Below are 10,080 nucleotides of genomic sequence, written 5' to 3' on the forward strand. Positions count from 1 at the left end.
CCACTCTGTCCTTTATCAGGTCATTCAACCACAGAGCCTGTTTTCAAGGCTCCAGAAACAAGTTTTATTAAGGATGGCTCTGTGTTTTCCCCTGCTGCCTTTTTGGAGTCTGTCTCTCTCTGCATAAATCTTTTTTATCATCTAGAATCTTATGATTCATTCAAAAGAAATTTAGAGCCCAGACTGGCCTTTAAGCAAACGTTTCTAGCAGGCTGACCTATTTTAATGTCGCTTTAAGGTTACTCCAGGCCGGTGAATAAGGACATATTCACGGGCAGCTAAGCTCTCAGCTGTCGATTCCTAAAAGACGACTCAGACTTCTGGAGATCTGAAGTGGTTTTTTTTGTTTCCTTTTTTTTCTTTTCCTTCAGTGATTCAGAATCAGTTTTGCAACTTGAAAGCAGCCTGTGAGTCATGTTTATGGATGGGCTGTGTTTCCTTAGAACAGCCTTCACTTCCTTATGGCTTTAATTCAGCTATCTGAAAGCTGCCATTCACACCCCCCACCCCGCCCCCCATGCTTGAAGGAGGATGCGCTAGCTCTCTGCTCCATGGACCTTGGCTTTGCCACCCGCTTCTGGAAGAGCTGGGACTAGAGACAGGTTCTGTGAGGCCTCACTGGCCTGGGCTTAGAACTCACGATGGAGTGAGTAAGTCGTTTTCAAAGACATGAAAAACCCTCTAAGAATATCAGTGTTACTTTCTAAGTTCTGACCGTGATGAACCCTGCTTCTGGGCCCTGTGCTGCGAGCTCCCATGCCACCTGTGAGCCAGTGTCTGGGCAGCAGGCCTCACCTTCCCCAGAATGCATTCAAACAGGACAAAGCAACACACCTTTGGCTATTTGAGGAAAAAGCTCAGTGGATGCACATTGCCAAGGCTTGGAGAAGAGAGAGAGAAAAACCCCTCTTCAGGTCTAGACAGACCGTTTACAGTATTTCTGGTTTCCTTTTTCTGATCAGGAAATTAGATCAACAGCCTTATAGGGAAAAGTTCATTTGGGTCACAGGTGGGGCCCTTGTTAAAGTGTCGACTGCTTCATCCATATTAGGTAACAGGAACTGCCTGAAAGGCATTTATTTTTCATTCTGTGTCATTCAACCATAAATGACTCAGTTCTGATACTATTTACCAAGCTCAGGCTGAACTCACCAGGGAGGCAGCTGTAAGACTCTCTCATAATGTAACATAATTCAGTCTCCGCAGGGCGCAGGGCGTGCACGGTGGCTGCAGGAGCCGAGGGGCTCCTCTTCATTTCCTGAGACTCATGTCCCCCGGCCCAAGGTAATCAAAAGGATTTTTACCGTCACTAGGTAAAGCTCGTTCACGCTAAGGGGGAATCTCACAAAGTCAGCCTGGAAACCACAGGGACCAAAGAAGCTAATTAGTAACAGCCACAAGCACGGAACCGCAACAGTTGCGGTTAGTCTAAGATTCTGGGCGCCAGGACACCTCATTATTGGCTCTCTTTTAAGTAGGCTTTACTTTTTGGATGATTTTAGATTCATGGCAACATTGAACGGCAAGTGTGGGGTTCCCCAGCACCCCAGCCCCCTTCCCCAGGCACAGTTCCCACTAGTAACGTCTGGTACCGTTGTCACAGCTGACAGACTTACAGTCACACCACTCACCCGAAGGCTTACTCGTCCTACACTCTCTGTGAGTGTTGACCATGTGAGAAGACCCAGGGCACCATTAAGGCATCTCTGCCGACAACCCCTCTTTTTGCACTGACCTGCTCAGAGACTGGAGGTCTTTGTTTCAATTTAATTATCTACATGTGAGCTAAAGACAAAAGCTTAAACAAAATACTAAGTGTTGAGCTTAAATCCTGGCTGTTAAAAATCAGTAACATTTTACTTAAAAATGTAAATAGTAAAATTATCAGCACTGATGTTATCAGTTAATGAATTCATAAAACATGCTTGACATTTACCTTTGCAGTTGCCATGAAAAGAAGTTTATTGATTAAATAAATCACATACTTTAAGTTTTTAGCCAAGGGACAGGAGAAATTTCTCGCAACACTCTACTATCTGGAACTTAGCTAAAATTAAGCAAAACAACAACAAACGGACTGAAAAATCTCCAAGAGGAAGGACAATAAACCACCCTGGATAACCCAAGGCCAGGAAAAAGTCACAATGTAAACTAGAATGTATTTTGAATGGAGTGAAAATGAAATCAGTTTATCAAAATACATGTTATGTACAAGGCTAAAGGCATCCTTAGAGGCTGGAGTGGAGACATGGCTCCACAGTTAATGGCACTACTGTCCTTCCAGAGGACCCTAGTTCAGTTCCCAGGAAGCTACCAGCCATCTGTCACTCCAGTTCCAGGGAATCTGACATCTTCTGGCTTCAAGGGCAGCTGTACACATGGAACAAATGCTCACATAGACACACAAATATACTTGATTTAAAATAAAATAAATCTTTAAAAAATTCTTTAACAAAAGAGCTAGGACATGGCTCTGTGGTGGAACTCTTGCCTAGCACCTTCAAGACCCTGAGTTTGACCCCAGCATTCCCCTCCGGGAGAAATGTTCCACCAAGCACACAGGCTCAGGTGGCTTTATTGGAGGAGGCCATGGTCTGAACGTTCGTTTCTTCTGCAGCTAGTATTGGGTATTAACTGTCATTATAGCATCATTGGAAGGCAGAGGTTTGAGGAGACAATGCACTCCAGTGGACTCTACCCTCCTGCATGGATTAACACCATTGACTTGCAGGCTTTGGCTCCCTTTCTCACTCCAGCTCATCCTGGGCTTGTCATTTCCTCATGTGATGCCTTCTTCTGTGTCGTGATGCAGTCAGATGGCTTTGTCTGGTGCTGGCCCCTGGATCTTGGACTTCTCTCAGCCCTCAGAGCTGTGAGTTAGGACATTTCTGTTCATTGTATTTCTCTGTCTGTGATGCTGTTACAGCAATACAAAATATCCACGGACAGAGGATTATGTTTTATATTCTCCTGTGTGTGTGGTGTGTGTATGTGTGGTGTGTGTGTGTGTGTGTGTGTGTGTGTGTGTGTGTGTGTGTGTGGTGTGTGTGTGTGTGGTGTGTGTGCGTGTGGTGTGTGTGTGCGCTAGTGTATATATATGTGTGTGGGCAAGCTAGTGTATATGTGTGTGTGTGCGAGTGTGTGCTAGTGTATATATGTGTGTGTGTGCGCGCGTGCACTAGTGTATATGTGTGTGTGCGCGTGCACTAGTGTATATGTGTGTGTGCGCGTGCACTAGTGTATATGTGTGTGTGCGCGTGCACTAGTGTATATGTGTGTATATATGGAGGACAGGTCTATCCTGGGTGTTGCTCCTCAGTAGTTTTTTTGAGGCAGGTCTCTTCCTGAACCCTGGGGACACTGATTAGGTTAGCCTGGCTGGCTGTCATCTATCTATCTATCATCTGTCTATTATCTATCTATCATCTATCATCTATCTATCTATCATCTATCTATTATCTATCTATCGTCTATCTTGTCTTTCTATCATCTATGTATCACCTATCATTCATCTATCAATCTGTCATCTATCTACTTACTGACCTATCATTTATCTATCATCTATCTATTTATATCATATCCCTGGCTATACCGGGGTCCTCCTCCAGTTCTCACACACTGTCTCCAGTTCTCCAGCCCTGGGATTACAAGTATGCGCTGTCACACATGGATTCTGGAAATCAACTGAGGTCCCCATGCAATCTCTTTCCTAACTGAGCTGTCTCTCTAACCCCAGAAGGTAACTGAGGAGGACACCCAAAGTTAAACCCTGACTTCAACATGTATGTGCATGTGCATGCTTACACACACACACACACACACACACCACACACAAACACACACCACAAACACACACACCACACACACACACACACACCACACCACACACACACACACACACACACACACACACACACACACACACCACACACACACACACACACACCACACACACACACCACACACACACACACACACACACACACACACACACACACACACACACACACACACACACACACACACACCACACACACACCACACACAAACATACACTCACACACACACTACACACACACACACCCACACACACATACACCACACACACTCACACACACACCACACACACCACACACAAACACACACCACGTACCACATACACACACTCACACACACTACACACACACACTACACACACACACTACACACACACACCACACACACACACCATACACACACTCACACACACCACACACACACACACCACACACTCACACACACCACACACACACACCACACACAAACACACACCACTGAGGCAAGTCTTCCACTGAAACCACTGCCGTCTCACAGAGGGAACGTTTTCTCATTCACCCAGAGTGTAAACTAGCTACTGAATAAGCAAGTCCCGGGAATGGGAAGAAAACACGTTAGGTGAGGAGAATTCCTGCCGTGGAAGGAGAAACAGAAACCCTTTCACTAGGAGACAAGGGAAAGTCAGAGCAGACTATACTAGGATTAAGACATTGCCCGGGGGCCCTTGGTTAAACAGTGAGCCCTGCTCTCTGCTTTCAGCTCAGATCCCTTTTCAGACACACCTTTGGTGTGCCTAAAATGACACCTTGGCCTGCAGTGAAAACGTCCCAAATCACCTGGTTCTATGTTGTCACTGGCAGTCAGGTGTCATAGCAGTGAGTAATCACCGTCTGATGACCATACAGAGGCACAAAGACAAGTGCTTCATTAATCGTTTGAAGTCAGTGATGTCAAGGATGGAGTCTGTTGTTACTGCATTGCTTACCGAGGACTCACAACGTGCCAAATTCTTGTCCCAACCACCACATAGGGGAGTGCTGATGAGCAGCCATGTGCCCTGGTGGCTGGCAGCGAGGGCACATGAGTGTCTAGACAGATGCTGCTCGAGCATCGCGTGGCTGAGTACAGGGAGCATGTATTTAAGGACGTGTTATGTAAACTGTAGTTAGAGGAAGATGCAGTCCGAGATGCTGACTAGGAGCATCTAGGAAAGAGAGCCATCAACCATAGCAACCACGATGAGCAGATCCCCGGGGACTTCACGTGGGGGACTGCAGACAAATCCCACCCATGTGTCTTTTAAGGGTTCTGTGGTAAGTGAGTGAACTTACCCAATCTTCTGTCTTCCTGGCCCTCAGGACAAAGTAACCTGTTTCAGATGAAAGCTTTTTTGACACAGACCCCCAGGCCCTAGAGCAGAGTTGTCTTGACTGTGATTCCAGTGTGAGCCCTAGAGAAAAACACCCATTACAAATGAGTGACATCTAGTCCAGGGTCCAGGTCAGGGGATGAAGCCAGGAGAGAGGAGGATGGCTTTTCTGTACTTTATTGGCTTAATCTTGTGTGTATGGCGGGCAGAGGACAGCCTCATGTGCTCATCCTCATCTCCCACCTTGCTTGAGAGAGTGTCTGTTTGCCACTGCATACTCCAGGCTAGCTGGCCCCCACGCTCCCCGAATGCTCCCCGAATTCCCATCTCCACCTCCCACTTAACTGCAGGCATGCTGGGATTACAGGTATGTGCTACCATGGTGGCTTTTCATGGGCCCCAGATCCAGGCTGAGGTCCGTGTGCTTGTGTAGCGGGGTTGTGGACTGAGGTCCCCATGCTCGTGTAGCGGGCCCTTTTGCCTAGTGAGTCATCTCCTCACCCCACAAAAAAAAAAATGTTTCTAGGACTTTTCTCCCCCCATTTAAAATCAAATGGGTCTGTGACTTAAGGGAAAATACAGACTTTAAAATCATAGATTTTCTTTTTGTTTCACCTATACACTATTATTGAGGAAAATATTACTATATTGTTATAAAATGAAAGAGCTCTGAAAATGTTTCACTACCCGAATTAGTCTACGTGTTCCACATTGCTGACACAGCCTTCTGTAGCTCAGGTGATCAGCTCTGACCATTGCTAGTGAGACCTGCCCTGCCTACCTTCTCATGCTCTTTGCCCAAATATCACATGTAGCTTAAAATAAGACATTTAATGACTGCTACACAATATGATAGTACTTTAACATATTATATACAATAAATGGCAACTATAATGTATGCATCCGTAACACACACATGAGAATTAGAAACCTGCTGTCATTAGGAGGATAGTAACACATTTATAATTAAACATTGAGGTCATGCCGTGTGCCAAGCACAGTGCAGGATGCTGGCACAAAGGAGTAAGCCCTCTAATAAAAACAGCATAATGACAAGTGACGCCAAGGATGAGGAAAAATGAGCACCTTCCAACACTGCTGGAGGCTTTGCCAAATGGTGCCACTGCAGTTAAGAGTGGAGTTACCATGTGACCCAGTAAGTCTACCACCAGGAGTTACTCAAGAAAAATGAAAGCACATGTCCACAAAAGCCCACCATCCGATGCATCATTCACCCTCACCACGTGGCGACAATCCAGTTCCTCACCTGATAGATAATAAAATGTGGTCTGTCCACACCGCAGGTGCAGCTTGCCAGTTCAGTGCTGACACAGATTATGCTATGGCTGGAACATCTGTGTCCCCTCAAAACTTCACACAGTAAATCCTAATTCCCAGTGCACAGCGTGGTAAGATGGGAGTTTAGCCAGTGAGTAGGGTATGAAAGTGGAGTGACCAAGAGAGACACCCTCCCCAGTGGTACATAGTGGCAGGCCTGTGGCACCAGAACTCAGGAGGCAGAGGCAGGAAAATTGCCAGAGCCCAGAAATCTGAGGCCCATGTGGGTGCTGTGGTTGGATCTAGAATGTTCTACAGAGGCCAGTGTTTTTAGGACCTGGTCTCAACCCTGTGCTGCCATTTTAAAGGCTGCAGAGCTCTTGGGAGGCAAGGCCTGGATTAAGAAGTAGGTCACGTTTGGGTGGACTTTTGTTTTGTTTTAAGGGAGGGTCTCCTGTGGCCCAGGCTGACCTTAAAGTGTGTGTGTGGCTGAGGACGGATGATCTTGATGCTCCTGCCTCCACCTCTAGAGATGGATGAAATTACAGTGTGCTCCTCCTCCAGTTTGTGACGGGCTAGGGATGGAGCCCAGGGTTCTGTGTAAATGAGGCAAGTGTTCTACCCACTGAGCTACATGCCATTTTTTCCTAGGCGATGCCTCACTTCCCTAGGGCTGGGGGCCGAGAGTGTGCTTTGAAAGTTATATAATCCTTAGTTCCAGTTCTTTCTGCTTCTCGGACCTTCCACCACGGGAGGCATCTCCACCACACCTCCTGCAATGGACTGAAACACCTCCCAATCTTTCCCCTGTAGTTGCTCTCTGCCGGTGTTATGATCACACAAATGAGGAAAGTAACAGACGCCCTGGGCAGTAGAGAACTGTTTGGAATGACAAATGATCCTGAGACTGAACCAGGACACACAGTACAGAGGAGGCCACACTCAAAGCAATATGGGGCATTATGGACATTTTTAGGACCACAAATATTACAACTGACTGGGAGACGCCTGAGCCTGGCTGTTCTAAGCCCGCTGAAGAAGTGGATGCAAAAGATGAAATATCCGCCTCAGGAACCACCAAGCCAGACCAGCTGAGTAGTCAAGGAAGAAGTGACCCGGCTTGCAGAAACTCTTCGAGGCAGAAGGGGTGAAGGGAGTGCTCCTTAAGGACTCAACGAAACACAAGATCAGTCGTGTAATGACAATCGAAGCCTGGCAAGAATGCTGCAAGAAAGGAGAGTTCTGGAATAATGGCACCCTTCGGTAAAACGGAAGCCAACGAACGGTAAAGTCACAAAGGGAGAACATAAAACCACGGAGACATGTATCTGACTGGCTTCTTGTAAAAAAAGGTTAAGGACGTTGGGGAGTCGGAGCTAGGGGTATAGCTCAATGGTGGAGCTCTGGGGTCTGATTCCAGCACACAAACCAACCAACCAGGGGGGAGGGAGGGAGTGGGGGATGGTAATAGAAAGCTCGAAGAAGCAGGACATGAGGTTAATAAAGTAACTTCAATAATTGGCTTTGTGCAAAAGCAAAATACAGAGATTAGCTGCACAGGGAGACACACTTGCAATCCCAGAACTAGGCAGGAGGATCAAGAGTCCAAAGCCAGCCTCAGTACATAATAAATTTGAGGTTAGCCTGGGCTGCATGAGACATTGTCTCAAAAAGGAAAAAAAAAAGATTAATTACATTTTTATTATGTTACACCAACAACAGAGAAACGTAGATAATTTAAAAAAAAATCACCATTTGCAGTGGTCCTTAAGAATGAACACTAGGACATTTTGTGATGAATATAATGCCATCTGCCTCCCAGATGTTAAAAAACATAGAAAATGGAAAGTTATATTGTAGTTTTGAAGACATAAAATATAGAAGCTCTCTGCCAACTTGACCTGCGGATCCCAGTCTGAAGCCCAGCCATTGTTCTGCTTCCTCCTGAGACTGGGAGATTTGATGGTTAATTTGCAAGTTGTAAAGTAGTGACACAGCACAAGGCTGCATTTTGTAAAAGGAAAAATTCATGCATTGGTGCTATGTGGAAATGCTATTTTAAAAAGCCCTTCGGTGGCCCTTTAATCTCAGCACTCAGGAGGCAGAGGCAGATGGATCTCTGTGAATTCAAGGGTAGCCTGGTCTATGAAGTAAGCCCCAGGCGACCCAGGGCTACACAGTGAGACCCTGTCTCCAAAACAAAACAAAGAAAGGCCCCAGGTAGAGTACTCATTTTCAGTTGCTATATAGTGATTAGTCCTTACTTGGTGGGGGCAGTTCTGCAGACTCGGGGCCTGTTCGGTACCGCCCACAGCAGATATCAAGGTGCATATGAGCTTGAGTTTCTGTCCAGAGGCTCTAGAGAAAAATCCACTTCTAAGCTCTTTTTTAAAATTGTATTATTTTTTTCTGGGAGGTGGGGGTGAGTGGGTGCCAAGGCGTGCATGGGGGATCAGAGGGTAGTTCGAGTTGGTTCTCTCCTTCCACCATGTGGGTCCTGGGGATTGAACTCAGGCTGCCAGGCTTGGCAACAAGCCCCTTTACCTGCCAAGCCCTCTCATGAGTCCTTAAGCTCATTCTTGCTGACAAAATTCAGTTCCCTGAGTTGTAGGAACCAGGTCTTGAGTTTCTTCCCGGTTGTCACTGGAAGCAGCCACTTCCCTTGTCACACAGCACACTCAAGCCAGCCACGGAACTCAGAAAGACACTTGCATTTTTTGATTGCCCCAGTGTTCATGAAGCCCACAGAGTCCAGAGCTTTGTCCTTTTCCTTTGTGCTCCTCCGGCGTTGGCTCATGGTTTCCTAAAATTTAGTTTCTGTGTCAAAAACAACAACAAACAAAAGAAAACCTCCAAAACTTGGAGAATTCTGGTTTCTCTCAAAATGTTAGAAGTTGCCCTGTGCAGGCTCCTTGCTCCTGCTGACTGAGGTGAGCAGGGCTGCCTTTCCCAGCAGCTGTGTTCTTTCCAGCTGTCCTGACATCAGGCACCTTGTGTCTTGTGCTGCCAAATGGTGGCAGTGTCCAAGTGGCAAACTTCAGATCTGGAAAGCCCCTATCACAGAGCCAGATTGCATGGCACTCCTCTCATTTAAGAAAAGGGTGCAGTCGGGGAGGTGCGGGGGAGAGAATGCGTTCATTTTCATTACAGCCCCGTTGTTAGAGTTGTTCTATTTGTCACTGTGGTTAAGCTCTTAACTGTGACCAATTTAGAAATTAACTAGCCCTTCTGTTTATGTCATGGGGTTACTTTTCCTCAAACCAGAGAACACCAAGGGGCTGGGCAGATGGCTCTTCGTGCCTTGCAAGCCTGAAGACCCAAGTTTAACGCCCAGCACACACATCAAAAAGCCAGGCGTCGCGGCACACACCCTAACCCAGCACTGGTGAGGCAGAAGCAGGCTAACCAGCTTGGTGTAATCAGAGAGCCCCAGACCAGTTAGAGACCCTGTCTCAAAGACCAAGGTGAACAGCACCTGAAACCAATCGCCAAAGTTGACCTCTGGCTTCCACACGCAAAGGCCATGTATAGTTACACCAACATGTATGTACCCCCACACGCCTGTGTGCATGGGGTGTGGGAGGGTACCAGAAACTACATTTCTGCCTCTTGCTACG

General features: G+C 46.7%; 1 long non-coding RNA gene across 2 annotated transcripts in view; it reads left to right on the top strand.

The window, feature by feature from the left end:
- Positions 1-1,081: 1,081 nt before the first annotated feature.
- LOC103162851 overlaps positions 1,082-10,080 on the top strand; it is a 9,273-nt gene continuing 274 nt past the window's right edge. The window contains exons 1-3 of one of the 2 annotated variants that reach the window (XR_003481853.2): positions 1,082-1,284; positions 2,757-2,872; positions 7,277-10,080. The exon at positions 7,277-10,080 is cut by the window's right edge and continues 274 nt beyond it. This is a non-coding gene — a long non-coding RNA (uncharacterized LOC103162851). The remainder of the gene's footprint in view (positions 1,285-2,756; positions 2,873-7,276) is intronic. The other variant, XR_003481852.2, reaches the window with a different exon arrangement.

The sequence above is a fragment of the Cricetulus griseus genome, chromosome 2, assembly GCF_003668045.3.
Source record: "Cricetulus griseus strain 17A/GY chromosome 2, alternate assembly CriGri-PICRH-1.0, whole genome shotgun sequence".
In the NCBI taxonomy this organism is placed as follows: Eukaryota; Metazoa; Chordata; class Mammalia; order Rodentia; family Cricetidae; genus Cricetulus; species Cricetulus griseus.